This window comes from Miniopterus natalensis, chromosome X (assembly GCF_054644295.1).
Source record: "Miniopterus natalensis isolate mMinNat1 chromosome X, mMinNat1.hap1, whole genome shotgun sequence".
Taxonomy (NCBI): Eukaryota; Metazoa; Chordata; class Mammalia; order Chiroptera; family Miniopteridae; genus Miniopterus; species Miniopterus natalensis.
The window spans coordinates 75,105,328-75,121,254 of NC_142103.1; the positions used below are offsets into that span (position 1 = coordinate 75,105,328).

The 15,927-nt window shown below is 40.5% G+C and overlaps 1 pseudogene; it reads left to right on the forward strand.

Moving 5' to 3' along the window:
* ZNF630 (zinc finger protein 630) overlaps nucleotides 1-15,927 on the forward strand; it is a 29,762-nt pseudogene that overhangs the window by 12,535 nt on the left and 1,300 nt on the right.

Here is a 15,927-nt window from a genome sequence, read left to right on the forward strand (position 1 = left end):
TACTACCTTTTTTATGTATTGAATTTCCCATTTTTATTTGCATCTATGTTTAGACTCTCTATTAGGTTCCATTAACTATTCTTGCTAATGTCAGGATTTTACATCGTTTTCCCCCCCTCATTAAGTATGCTACATGAAGTACAAATAGGCATCCTACATGCAGTTTTGTGGTCAAAATGACCAAAATGAGCAGATTATACAAGAATATGCTGTTATAGGAATCAGTGACATTTGAAGATGTGGCTGTGGACTTCACCCAGGAAGAGAGGCAGCAGCTGGATGCTGCTCAGAAGATCCTGCACAGGGATGTGATTCTGGAGATATATAGTCACCTGGTCTCTGTGGGTAAGGGCAAATTCTCTGTGTAATGATAAGTCAAATCCTCCTCATCCTTCGGAGATGTCAAGACCATGGCCTTTATGATTTTCCATTAACAAGATGTTTTATAGTTTCAGTTTTTTATATTTATATTTTTGTTAATCTGGAGTTTGTTTTTGTAGTTAAAGTCTCCCATTTTAGTTGGAGACCCTTGAAACTGCTTCTTCTCGTCATGAGTTTCTGAGCTGCCAAGGCCAAAGTCATTATTATTTTCCCTTAACAGGATGTTCAGGTATAAAACCAGATATAATCTTCAGGTTGGAGCATGAAGCAGACCTGTGTATCATGGACAGTGAGTTGTCAAGGTGGATCTACTCAGGTAAGTAGGAATTGGGTAGATAGCTGAAAGGGCTCTTTCCCCCCCTGACATCCATGCCCCTCTTTCTTCCTTAAAATTAATCAGAATTCCTTTATAACATTCATCCTACATAAGCCACCTTCCTAGCACTTCTTTCCATTGGGGTTTCTTTTTATTTATTTGATTTTACCTTTTTCTTCTTTAGTCAGGAAGAAAAATTTTGACTCTTACCAAACGATCATTTCTGGAAAACTTTCATTTCAAAGGGAAATATTTAAAATAGCCCCAAAGGACAATTCATTTTATCCTGTCTTACAAGTCCAGCATAATGATGGGCATATAGATAGATACCTAGGAAACCAAGACAGAATTTTGAGGCAGGCCAGTCATCAGCCATAAAGCAGTGACCAAGAATAGAAGCCCTAAATGTAATACATTTGGAAAAATATTCAGTGGATGCATTGATCTTGCTTCTTCAGGTAAAAAACTCCGTGATTTTGCCCTGGAAGGTGTGACTCAGTGGTTAGAGCATTGGCCCTTGCACCCATGGGTCTTGGGTTTAACTCCCAGTCAAAGGCATGTACCTGGGTTGCAAGTTTGATACTCGGTTGCAGGTTTGATCCTCAGCCCCGGTCAGGGCTTGTGCAGGAGGCAACCAATTGATGTGTCTCTCTTACTTAGATGTTTCTCTCTCTCTCTCCCCCCTTCCTCCCCTCCACTCTATCTAAAAGCAATAGAAAATTATCCTCAGGTGAGGATTAACAAAACAAAAACAAACAAACAAAAACTCCATAATTTTGATTCATGTGAAAAGAGCTTGAAATCCAATTTAGACTTACTCACTTATAATAGGAGCTATGCAAGAAAGAATCCCATAGAGAGATTTGGATGTGGGAGACCACCTAGCTTTAGTGCTTCCTGTTCTGTGCCTGAAAAAATTCACACTAGAATTAATTCACATGGACATAGTCAATGTGAAAAAGTTCTCAATCATAAGCAAGCTCACATTTAGTATAAGAAAGTTAACACTGGGGAGAACCCAACGCTTATAGCATGAGTGGGAGAGGCTTTTTAAAGAAATCACAGCTCATTATACATCAAAGAATTCGTACTGGAGAGAAACCATATGTATGTGGAGATTGCGGAAAAACCTTTAGTGGGAAATCACCACTCATTGTGCCTCAGAGGATTCATACTGGGGAGACACCCTATGAATGTACTGAGTGTGGGAAGGCCTTCTCCCAGAAGTCACTCTTTATTGTTCATCAGGGATTCCACACTGGAGAAAAACCCTATGAATATTTTGACTGTCTAAAAGCTTTCTCTAGAAGTCACATCTTATTATACATTAGTGAGTTCATACCAGAGAGAAGCCCTTTTAATGTAATGAATGTTGGAAAGCCTTCTGTGAAAAGTCTCACTTTTTTTCCCCTTTCTTTCTTTTTTTGTTAATCCTCACCCGAGCATATTTTTTCTACTGATTTTTTTTTTTTATTGATTTCAAAGAGAGGAAAGGAGGGGGAGAGAGAGAGTTAGAAACATCAATGATGAGAGAGTCATTGATCAGGTGCAGCCGCAACCCGGGCATATGCCCTGACTGGGAATCGAACCTCGATCGCCTGGATCCTAGGTCGATGCTCAACCGCTGAGCCACGCCCGGCTGGGCTCTACTGATTTTTAGAGAAAGTGGAAGGGGTCAGGAAAGGGAGAGAGAAGGAGAGAGAAAGAAAAAACATTGATGTGAAAGAGACACATGGATCGGTTGCCTCTTAAAAGCACCCTAACTAGGGCCGGGGATCAAATCTACAACCCACGTATGTGACTTTGACTGGGAATCAAACCCATGACCCTTTTGTGCTCAGGCCAATGCTTTAACCACTTAGCAACACTACCCAGGGCAAAATCTCACATTTTTATATACCAGACAACTCATAGTGGGGAGAAACCTTATGAGTGTACTGAGTGCGTAAGGGCCTTTTTCCCCTGAAGTCACAACTCATTATACATTGAAAAGCTCATACTGGAAAGAAACCATATGAATGTAGTGAATGTGGAAAGGCTTTCTGTGAGAGGTCTCCACTAGTTATTCATCAGATTACTCATAGTAGAGAGGAACTTTCTGAATCTGCTTAATATGGGATGACCTTTTCCCAGCAATCACAGATGATCACATATTAGAGAATATACATGGGGAAAACCTCTCCAAATGCAGTGAATGCGGGAAGGTTTTCTGTCAGCATATACACCTCACTGGACATCAGAATCCATATAGGAGATAAACCTTATATATGTACTGATTGTGGGAAGGCCTTTTCCTGGAAGTCGGACCTTGTTGTGCATGGGAAAACTCACACTGAACAGAAATCTTATGGATATGCTGGACATGGAAAAAAAAATGTGGCATCTCCTTAACCGTAGAATAGACTCATATACTCCTAAGTATCTCTGATTACCCTTCCACAGAATAATCTGGAGTGTTTACAACACTGTAAATATGGAATGGATTTGATCACCTTCAAAGTATCTCAGCTCCCTTCACATAATAAACATGTATGGAACAATTAGCACTGCTTTGATGTTATTTGGTCATTAAAGTTTTTGTAGAATTCTCCTGTGAACTTATTTGGGCATGGTGCATTATTTGAAAGATATCAGCCATCTTTCTTCATTTCTTCCACCATTTATAATAAAACAACAAAACAAATACAAGAAATAAGATAAATATTCAAAATATGTTAAAATTAGGAGACTTTACTGACCTATAACATCAATTGGACAAACAAAAAAGGTTAGAGAATAATTCAATAATAGAATTAAAAAGTTATATCTAAATGGTTTCTAGTTTTTTAAACATTTACCTTTTTGTAACATCTGGAATTTATCTTTGTGTGTGGTGTGAGATCTGCCCTGGCTGGGTAGCCTAGTTGGTTAGAGCATCGTCCTGATATGCCAAGGTCGTGGGTTCAGTTCCCAGTCAGGACACATACAAGAATTAACCGATGACTGCATAAATAAGTGGGACAACAAATACATCTCCCTCTCTTCTCTTCCCCCCCACTTCCTCTTTCTCTCAAAAAAATTGATAAAAATTTAAAAAAGACTAAATAGATCTGTTAGATCTATAAATATAACAGGACTTAAGTTACCTATTTAAAAAAAATACAGAATACTATTAGATTGGATCACAAGTACTCAAATGAAATTCAGTAGACCAATATTTCCATTAATAAACAAGAAATCCTGTTAAGGGAAAATCATAAACGTCTTTGCCTTGACAGTTCAAAAATTCATGAATTGAAGAATCAATTTCAGGGGCCACATAATGAAGCTGCCCACTAGCCTCCCATTTAAAAATGAATCCCTAACTCACGTCATACACAGATAAATTTCAGATGTAACAAAAAGGTAAACATTTAAAAAAACAGAAACCATAAAATTAATAAAAGAAAAAATACCCTGTTATGGGAAATATATAAAGATCTTGGCTTTGACAGCTCTGAGGGACAGAGAAAAGGATTAAGTTAATTATTTTTCCTTCTGGCAAAGAGATGTTTTCTTGCCCCTCTGTGAGGCTTTTTTTTGTTTTTCCTTGGTTCCCCTAAACTGGGATTGTGCATGGAATTTCCTTAGTTCCCCAAACCTGTGAATTTGGTGTGGGGATTTCCTTAGCTCCCCAATCCCTGGAGATTGCATGTGGAGATTCACTTGGCTCTTCACCACAGAAATTGTGCATGAGGGTTCCCTTGGCTCTCTGTCCTGGAGATTACATTCCCTCAGATATCCAGTCTCAGTTTAAATATCTGTTAATCCCATGGGTAACTCCATCAGGCACCTTCCCTTCTCTTCTTCTCTGCTTGCTATATGCTTTGCCATTACTGTACTTACTCTACTTAATACCTTCATAAATAGCAAAAATTTACCAAAGGCAATTTGGAATTTCAATGACCTTTTTGGGGAACTTGAGGTCTCCCAAAATTGGCTCATCTAGGACCTGTCCCTTCTCATCACTTCCACTCTTTCTTCCTCCTTTTAGTGCCTTCCATCTTCCTTTCAGCTTCCCTAAATCTTTTGATCTTTTCCCCTTCAACATCCCTGCCAGACCTTTCCCTTCCCAGACTAGCCCCTCAACTTCCTATAGTTACTAGAACTTTAGGCCTCCTGCTTCCATTGGGGGGCTCTTGAGGGGCTCAGGGACCACAAAAGCAACCACCTGAGGTTGAAAAAGCTAAAAAACAAACAAACCAGACTGGATATTTCTTCCACTCAGATGTCTTTGGAGTCTCCCAGATAGCTGCTTGGTATCTCTGGTCCCTCCACCTAAATTTACTCCACATCCCCTGTAAGATTACACATCAGGTCAAAGAAGATGGTGGGAAAAAATTTAGTCCTCATACTGAACAGGTAATCTCAACTTATCCCATTTGCTAGAAACATAATCCTGATAAAAATATAAAGTAAGGCAAGGACAAGGGCTGACTCTGTTATGTAAACCAGGGAAATTTCTTTTTCTGTGTTTGTGCCTGACTCATGGCTAAACTTTTAGAATGAAAGCTGTAAAACAGCCATTTGCTTCTGTCTGCATGTTCAGGTATGTATGTTATATACAGGGTGGGGAAAAGGTAGTTTTACAGCTGTTAATGTGGAAAATAATACAATAACTAATAAATAATAATACAAGAGTAAACTCTGTTTTGCTTACTCACAACTATTCACTACTTTTGTCCCACCCTGTATATGTGATATTTTTCTACCTTCAGATGGTATTACCAAGTTGTTTAAATATCCTGACAACTTTTGATATCGTCTTCCCAAAATGAAATTTTAATTGTTATCTTTTACACTTAAAACTAATTTTGGGATTTTCCAGAGGGCAGCTGGAAAATCACAAAAGATTTGTTCTTTTACCATGTATAAAGAGGTGTTAAAATAATTAGATTTATTCAATATTATATAAATTATATAAATTGTATGGAAAGCATTGTCAAAAATACTCAGCCTTCCTTAGATTAAGGTTGTTTGGGTAAAATGTTATTAATATAAATATTTCAAAAGTTACATAAAGTTCCTAGAGAATTGTCATTGTCCTTACTATCCATGATATATTTCTATTTATGAGCCCTCATGCTACTTTGCCTTATATTAGGCAGCAACAATATAATTTTATCATTCATAATTTCAGTTATTTTAAAAATCACAAGTAAAATCACAATTTTACTTTTTAAAATCCAGTATAGTATAAGCTAGTGGTTTTTAATTGGGGATTTTCTTCACTTACCTATAGAGTTTTGTTAATACGTTTAGAACCTTTTCTTTAGCTCCTAAATTTCATGGTTATAAGTGTGTTCTTACTATCATATGCATGTTCTCTCTCTGGCTTAAAACTTTCCTTTGTAAAAAGGGCTGCTACCACCATGATTGCTAAATTTTTATCAGGACAAGTGTTCCACATATTGAGAGTTCCATGGGCTCTTTCACATGAATGAGGGACTCATTTCACCAGTAAGGTCATCCAAGAAATCTAATGAGTTTTTTTTTATTAAAAAAAAAATCACATAGTCTTTATCACTTCCACTCATCTGAAGTGGTAGGGCTAATGGACTATAAATATTAAAGCTTGCTAAACTGATGGAAGAACCCGCTCTCTTGTGGGCTAAGGTTTTACGTTTATCCCTGATTATCTTCTGGTCCTCTCCTGCTGGGTCATACCAACTGTCCCCATAAAAAATAACTAGCTGGCCCATAGACTTTTCTATTCTGTCTGAGCTCTTGAAGATTCTAGCTTGTTCAATTCAGACATTTTAAAATACTGCAAGGGATTTATTAATTATACCCAAACTTAATTTCAACAGATTGAGGCTGCTTTTCCTTCAATTCTCCCATACAACCCACTGTACAACCTAGAAATAGGAAACTTAGTTCTCTGAAGACAGTATCATCAGGAAACTAATCTTGAAAGGGCCTGTTGAAAGAGCCCTTACATTGCTCTCTTTACATCACTAACACTGCTGCCAAGTCCCAGGGGGGTAAAAACCTGGATTGATGTTTCTCAAAGGAAAAGATATTAAAAGCTACTCTAAATTGGAGTCCATCCCAACTGGAGACTTTAAATTGAGGGTCTCTCAATAGCCCCCAGAAGCAGATGCCACAAGGTAGACTGCTTTTTCAAGAACTTTAGACCAAGTAGATGACATGAAGTGGTCACCTTCCTCATAAGATGCCAGAACAAGACCTTGTAGGATCCTCTTGCATACTTCCTATCCTCTTATTTTTACTCTCCTTCTTTCCAGTATCCTTCTTTTTCTCTATCCCCTCCAGTGTCATCTTTGCTATCCACATATCTCCCCTCATTGCAACTGAAGCTTTCCATAATGAGCCTTCATTTATATTATCTCCTCTTTCCCTTCACCCAAGCTATTCTACCCTTTTTACATCCACCATCCCTGCAAAGACCACAGAATTTATGGCATTTCTTCACTTAACTCATAGCACAGTCTCACAACTCTATTTTGGATTGTTGGTTATGTGGTCCTTTTTCTTTGGAAGCCTCCAGTTTCTCCTAAATTCCTATGCCATCTCAGATTTAAGGGCATCTTTTGTGCTATCATTCAGGGGCTCTTTAGATTTTCTCCCTAGACTTCAAAAGAAATATCCTTCTACCTCAATACTTTTCAAAACGAACAGTCTATACTTAATTAGACTGCCTTGTTTTCTCACCTTAACTAGTCTATTACTTCTTATTTAAGTTCTCCAGACTCTAGATGAGCCAAAGGGTCTATAAAAACATGTCACAACTACAAGCTTAGGCAGAATCCAAGCCCCAGAAGTGGCCTTCCTTTCTTATAAGGTTCTCAATAAACCTTAGAACTCTTGGCTAAGAGACTGGGCGTAAATCTAAAAAATGTGCTGCAGCAACCCATGTATGGGCAACCTGTACGCCAAGAGCTGCTGCTGTATCCATGACTGTGGACAATCTTACCAAACCATCAATACCATTGCCAGAGAACTGTAAGATTCCTGAGTGGTCCTTCATAATTGCCTTCTCAATGGGGCACTTGTACAATGGCCAGAAGCCACTGCTGTGCATGTGTTCTTCAAAACCTCAATGATGTCTATGCCATCAACAAAAACATTCATACATTCCAGGAAATTCTTCAGACTGTCATTGTCATCCTCACTCCACTGTCTGAATACACCTCAGGCCCAATGTCTAGGAATCTTCCCAACTGGCTCAATCTTAGTTTTACTCCCTTATCCAACATTCAATAACTATTTTATTTTGTATTTTATTTTATTCCTAGGTATATCTCTTGTTGAATGCCTAATTCATAAGACTCTTCAATAGCTATCAGCCTGACAGCATATTAAACAGATGATACAGTAGCCAGTCCTTCAGGAACAACAAGAATGTGAAGGCCCTTTGACAACTATTTCAACCAAACTCAACTTCCCAATGACTTAGGCATTTTCAATTATCCATTGCTTACCCTCTGCTTTGTCTTGACCAGTCAAGTTTCTCTATTCCTACAAGTTCCTGAACTCTGCTTGCTCCCCGCCCCCAAGCCTGAGCAAACAAACAAAAAAGTGGAATGGACTCCCTTCTCAGGTTCTCCTGGGAATAAACTGACAACAGCAAGACACTTTCCTGTCAGACCTCACTGTTCATTTCCCCTTGCTTGTCCACCTTCTCCTCCAAAGACTCTGCTTATCTCTGATTGTCTCCTCCTTACCCTATAAAAGGAAACCTTTTGTTTGCTTTTGAAACCCTTGCAGACTTTATGGTCACAAAATTTTTGTTGCAACCATTCCCCTCTCCCATTGCAATTGTCCCTTGCACTAATCCTTTTGGGGAAAAAAATAAAAATATTTCTTCTTACTAAGTCCTGATTTGTTCTTCTTTGACAACCACCATGTATCAAGATGTGCTAACAAAGGTTCAGACATCTCTTTCAGCAGCCAATAGGAAATCTAGAGTTATGCTGTTATCTAACACCATGGCTGCTAAAATATGGTGAGATTCATCCAAGAGTCACAGTCCTTCAGAAATTTATTTAATTTGTGTGTATAACTTTTAGTACATAGCTATCTGCATTTCTTTTCATTGCTGTATGGTATCCTGCATATATATTGTTCCTAATGCCCCAATAAGTGATCCTAAAGTGATTAGTATCAAGGGAATATTTGGAAAGTTTGTGGTGTTGGAGAGTTGTGGCTAGTGTGGTTGGTGAGGGCAAATCCTTGGGGGCTGAGAGTTCCACTACTGAGTAAAAATCTGCTGGAATTTGTAAAGGCAAGTTACGGAGCTTAGTGCAATTCTAGGTGGTGTTAATATGAGCTTATAATTTACAACCAAATAAACATACATATTATCCATCTCACATTCAGCACCTGGAAACTCAGTTGGTTATGGGTTCAGCCCAAGATTGTCCACATATTTGAAGTAAAAGTTGGCCCATAGGGTAGAGTTTGGCTTAGCCAGAATGGGTGATGCTGGTAGTAGTAGAGATAGAAAGAAGAGTGCTAGTCTTAGTGTTGGTATCTGTGGTCATATTAGGACTGACCAACCTGAATAGGCAACAGCATGATTCCTGTGGTTCCCATCCTGACCCACGTTGTGTCTCCCTGTGGTGTGCATATGGCATGTTGTTTCCAGACAGACCTTATCAGCAGTAGCGTGTAGATTGCCAGGGCAGGGTGATCCATGGATGGGTGTGTGGTTGACTGGTGAGGGTAGAAACTTTTCAGGTAAGGAAGGCGTCACAGTAACAGGTTAAGGGTGAAAGTTGGAGGTTGTCTGTGGACAGCTGTAGGGGATCTGATTATCCCTTGGGAAGTGGCAAAATATTACTGTCTGTTCAGGGGTAATTAGTTTCACCTCGTGGGTGTTGGGAGCAGGTCCAAGGATTGTTCCAACATACTTTTAGTGGAGTACATGGGCAGCAGATGAGAACACCTCTCTCTCCAGATAGTGTAAGTGGTTTGCTCAGCTTGTACAGAGAAAAGATGTCCAGAGTTGGTGGTCCCTGACGGGTCTCCTTTGGGATGGAGGGAGAATTGGATAAGTTGTGGATTTTCTATGAGGGAGAAGAGAAAGGTGAACATACCAGGTGGATGTTCCTTTGCTGTGGGTGGAAATTTCAGGGCTCCCATGTCCCAACTGGTAATTGGGTTGTGTCCAGTGTGGGCGTGTATACCAGCAGAGGTCACAGCATGTCATGGGTGGTCTTTTCATTTGTTGCGAATTTTTAATATGATGCACTTATGCCATAGGGCTTTGAATTTAATATAATCAGGACTGTGGGCAGTGTTTTAACCACTTGGAGAGCCATTGTTTTAAAACATCATTGTTTTCTCAGGAGTCCTTGTTTTAAAACACTGTCATGTTTTTTTATGATTCCTGCTACTGTAGGACAATGGAGTAGCTGAAAAACCCAAGCTATGATATTTTATAGTGCCTATCATCGCATTTGCTTTGCAATGAAATGGGAGCCTTGATCTGATTGTATAACTTGTGACACTCTCAAGGCTGTAAGGCTGTTGTGTTAACCCCTCAGTGACATGAGCAGAGGTTGGTTCCTTGTATGGGCAAGTCCATTGTTTGGTCCCTTATACCTTGTGCTTGTTCAGTTAGTAAAGGAGGAAGATTGCTTTTCTTGTTTAGAGGGTGCTGACCATCCTTCCTCCCATCCCCATTGAACAAGGGGCAGAGGCATTCCTGGGCTTTGGGAGGGTTAGCCTCAGTGGCAGGGTATGTGGCTATTTCCTCATGGAATTTGTGACCTCCAATAGGCCTGACTTTAACTCAACCCTGTAGATACTATTTCCATTTTAATAAAGAAGCCTCTGATGCTCATCTGATTTTACTGGGAGCTTTTTACATTACATACTAGGAATCTCAGTCTGTGGGGTAACTGGCTCTGCCCCAGAAAAAGTCTCAGTTTATATAAGTGCCCTGTACACTGCCAGGAGTTGCCTATCCAGTGGCAAATATGTCTGAGAGCCACTTACAGAAAAATCCCATAGGTAGGGGTTTGCCTCTCCATTTGGTCCTGGGGCCCTGGGAAGTGAATTTTGGTGTGGCAGAAACTTCTAATTGTACATCCTGCCCTTGGGGCCCTAGTGGGAGAGCTGAAGTGATAGCTTATTTTAGTTTATCTAGTAAGCCTGTTGTTGCTCAGGTTGCCGTTGAAATGGAAGAATTATGGGTGACTCAATAAATAAAGTGTAGCAAAATGTAGAGGTGAGGAATGTGTTGACAGGAGAATCCAAACTTTTCTACCAAATGTTGGACTGATATCGGAGTTTGGAGCACTAGGAGCTTTTGTTTTACCAGACTAGAAAAAGTTTACCTTCTCAGATCCAAATGTAGCCCCCAAATTTAATAGACTGCCAGGAGCCTTGTACCTTTTAGAGTGGGGCAATTCTCATTCCCTCTCAGTGAGATGTTCACTTAGAGTTGTGACAGTCCATGAGGCAGAATCTTGGCTAGGTCCAGTGAGGAAGATGTCATTGACATAAGGCCAAAACTGAGTTTCTGGTGAGAGATGTGGGGCAGGCATGTAGGTTCTGTCTGTAAAGCCCATGTGCAATGGCAGGACTACTGACATCCCCCACAGGCAACCGGGAAAAGGTGTAATGTTGAGTATCAAAGGTGAAGATAGGTTGTGACTGATCCTCCTATGATATTTTCACTGAATGAAACATGTTAGCCAAATCTGACTCCAAACCATTTATTCGTGTTATTTTGAATGTTGTTCATTAATGCAGTGATATCTGGTAGAGGAGCTTTAATAAAGGGAACACCCTTGTTCAATTCTCCATAGTCTCTAGTTAGTCTCCACTCAGTAGTGGCTATAATCATAGGTCACACTAGGGTAAGTACCCCTTCCTTAACTATGTCAGCCATGATAGGACTTCATCTTTCAGTTCCTTGTCATATCTGGCACTATGGCGTATTTACCACCCACACCAGTAAGGGAATGTTAACTGGTTCCTATTGGATGGTGCCCACCAATAGTGTAAAAGCCTTAGGCTCATTCCGTAAGATTACCTGCTGACTGAGACAGTTCATTCCAGTAATAGGAAGAGGGATAGCCTTCAAGGGAACAACCTGGACAGAAACATCTTTTAGCAAATCTGGGTCTATTTTAATAGTTAAGTGGGAAATAATCCCTTTAATTCTTCTCCAAAGCCAGTTGCCTCTTTTTTTTTGGGGGGGGGGGCTTTTTAAAAAAATTAAATCCTCACCTGAGGATATTTTTTTCATTGCTTTTCAGGGAGAGTAGGAGGGGGGGGAGGGAGGGAGGGAGGGAGGGAGGGAGGGAGGGAGGGAGGGAGGGAGGGAGGGAGGGAAGGAGGAAGGGAGGAAGAGTTAGAAACATGGATGTGAGAGACACACATTGACTGGTTGCCTCCCTCAGGCACCCTGACCAGGGTTGAGTCTGCAACCAAGGTATGTGCCCTTGGCCGTGCCTGGGACCCTTCAATCTGATACTCTAACCACTGAGCCAAACCAACTAGGGCTGGGGTGGTCCATTTAAAGCATGAGTGATCCCTGGGATTAGGGAGATTTAAGCACTCGTGTTCACCTGAGTGAGCCAGTGTGTTCATTTTTTGGAGCCCAAACTACAGTTAATGTGATAAAAGCGTGCTTGTATTCCAGAAGATCTCCGTTTCTGTGACTGCTGTATTCCACTGTGGGAGTAGTGTTGGCCACTGGAAAAGATCAAAGGTAGATACTGAAAGTGAGGTTGCCTCTGAAGGGGAAGCCTGGCACAGGTTATAATCCAATTCTAGTAAGTATTGTAATTGCTCCAGGGTCACTGCCTCATATTGGGGTTTCATGTTGGCAAGGCCTGCCCCTGCTTATCACTTACAACCTAAAAGTCACTGCCTTCTAGGCTTTCAATTGGTCCTTCAATGGAAGCAGGGCCTGTTTCTAGCCTGTCACTCATAGCCTTAGCATTACTCTTTCCACTGATTCTTCAATGCTAGCAGAATTCAACCTTGTCTGCCACTCACAGACCCAGCATTACCACCCTCCATATCTCTTTTTGGCCCTTAGACCCAGCGTTACCTCCCCACCCCCGCCCAGACTCCCATTGGCCTTCAATGAGATAAGGCTTTCCTCTGCCTGTCACTCACAGCCCTTATGCCCACATTGTTCAGAATTTCCATTGGTCTTTCAGTGCTGGCAGGGCCTACCTGACCTGACCTTCAAAATTCCAGCACTGCCACCTTCCAGACCTATCATGACTCTTCCATTTGGGCAGGGTCTAACTCAGCCTGTCACTTGCAGCATTAGCATTTCCACTTTCCAGGCCTCCCATTAACTTTTCAGTGTAACAGGGCCCACCCCAGTTTGTCATTCACAGCTCTAGTGTCACCATTCTCACTGCCTCCTGAGCTTCCCATTGGCCCTTCAATAGGGCAAGGTCAACTTCCACTTTCACTTATAGCCCCAGAATTACTATCCCCCAGGCCTTCTATTGTCCTCCCAGTATCTGCTCTTGCCTGTCAAATTCAGCCTAGTATTGTCACTGCCCAAGCCTCCCATCCACCCCTTGAATGGGTACAGTTCACCCCAGCGTGTCATTCACAATCCCCAGTGCTAATATCCTCACAGTCTCTCATTGTCTCCTCTGAGCTCTTCCAGGGTCAGTCTTTGCCTGTCACTTACAATCTTCCTGCCCCTGTAATTCAAAAGCCTCTAATAGAAGTAACAGAAGCCAGAACAGATCCAAGAACACACTTGACCAATATTGATGATAGAAATGTGGACTCACAATTTGAGACTCATACTTTGATTACAAAGGTATTAACCAAGTCATAGTTTTGCAATCCATAGCAGAGTCATTGATTGTGAAATGGTTATATGAGATCTAGGTTTAATGCTCATGCAAGAGGAGTATTGATGGTAGAAGTGTTGAGAGAGGCCTGGACTCTTTGCATAGTTCATAGGAATATTTATGGGAGGAATATTAACACTACCAAAGGTATAGTTTAGACTTTAAAGCTATTGATGGTGGAAGAGTTAACAGATTTATGAGTCTGAGGAAAAGAGAAAAATTTATGGTAGAAGAGTTGACAGCTAATTTGATTTGAAATCTAGATCAGATGGGTATTGATATTAGAAAGGTTAGCAGGGGCTTTGTTTCTTTGTCACATGTAGTAAGTTAAAATGGCCAAAATCCTTTGCAGCTCTTCCCATTCTTACATCGGGCTGTCCTTGTGACTTGATTTGACCAATATTGGTCAAGTGTGTTCTTGGATCTGTCAGAAGTGATGTTATGCTTATTATGAGCCAAACCTCAAGAGCTTGAGGTTTGTAGCTTCTACCTTCACCTCATAGAACTCTTCATCACGAAGAAAACCAGAATGAAAATTCAAGTGGAAAGGAGAGGCTCAGCCATCCTAGTCATTTTAGCCATCTCAAGTGAAGTCCCAGACATATGAGAGAGGCCATCTTCGACCTTACAGTCGACTGTAGTTGCATGTGTGAGCTCAGGAGAGAATACCAGAGAAATTGCTCAGTAAACCCTCAGAAACCTTAAAAATAATAAGTGATCGTTGTTTTAAGTCACTAACTTTTGTGGTTGTTTATTACAAAGCAAAGGATAACTGAAATATTTGAAATAACAGAGAAGTTTTAATAATGGACTAGTTAACAAAGAACAAGGACAATCCAGAGCCCACTGATGGTCCAGAAAGGCACTGATGATGCAATAATTAATAAAGCTCAGGTTTGATCTCAAGACCACAGGGGCAATGATTGTGGAAGAGTTAACCTACACCCAGGCTGAATTTCAACCAGCTGAGCACTGACAGTAGAATAACTTAAAGAAGCTGAAGTTTGAATTCAGAAGAGAGGAGTGCTGATGGTGGAACAGTTAGGAAAGTTCCAGGATTCAAGATCTCTACCAGTGAGGTATTGATGTGGAAAACAACAGTAGCCCTAGTTCAAGGTAAAATCACAAGGGCCTTGATGGTGGAAGAGGTAACAGAAGCCTAGTTTCAAGGTCATTCAAGAGAGATTTTATTTCAGATTTTAGTTTGGTATCCAGAATATATAAAGAACTCATAACTTGACAGTAAAAAGACAAAAATCCATTTAACAGGCAAAAGATTTGAAAGGACATTTTTCCAAAGAAGATATACACATGGCCCATAAGCTCATGAAAAAATTCTCACCATCGTCAATCATGAGGGAGATGTAAATTAAAACTACAATGAGGTATCAACTCATACCTGTCAGAATGGCTACTATCAATAAATCAACAAAAAACAAGATCTGACAAGGATGTGGAGAAAAGGGGACCCTAGTACACTGCTGGTGGGAATGCAGACTGGTGCAGCCACTGTGGAAAACAGTATGGAGTTCCCTCAAAAATTAAAATTGGAACTGCCAGTCAGAGAAAGACAAGTATCACATGATCTCATTTACATGTGGAATCTAATGAACAAAATAAACTGACAAACAAAATAAATCCAGAGACATAGAAGCATGCAGTAGACTGAGGATTCTCAGAGGGGAGAGAGGTGGGGAGAGGGAAGAGATCAACCCAAGAACTTATATGCTTTCATACATAACCCATGGACACAGACAATAGTGGGGTGAAGGCCTGGGGAGGGGACAGGAGTGGGGAGAAGGGGGGACAATGGGGAAAAAAGGGGAGACATCTGTAATACTTTCAACAACAAAGATAAATTAAAGTGAATGAATGAATGAATGAATGAATGAATGAATCAATCAATCAATCAAAGTGCCTTTTGACCCAGCCATCCTACTTCTGGGTATAAATCTGAAGAATCCTGTAACACTAATTCAAAAGAATGTATGCACCCCTATGTTCATAGCAGCATTATTTCAATAGCCAAGATCTGGAGACAGCCCAAGTGCCCATCTGTAGATGAGTGGACAAAAAAAGCTATGGTACATTTACACAATGGAATACTATGCAGCTGTGAAAAAGAAGGATCTCTTACCCTTTGTGACAGCATGGATGCACCTGGAGATTATTATGCTAAGTAAAATAAGCCAGTCAGAGAAAGACAAATGCCTTATGATCTCAGTAATATGTAGACTCTAATGAACAAAATAAACTGACAAACAAAATAGAACCACAGACTGACAAATGTAATGGAACAGACTGACAAATGTCAGAGGGGAGGGGTAGTAGGGATGACTGGATAAAAGGAGGTGAAGGGATTAGCTAAAGAACATATATGCAGCGCTGGCTGGTTTTGCTCAATGG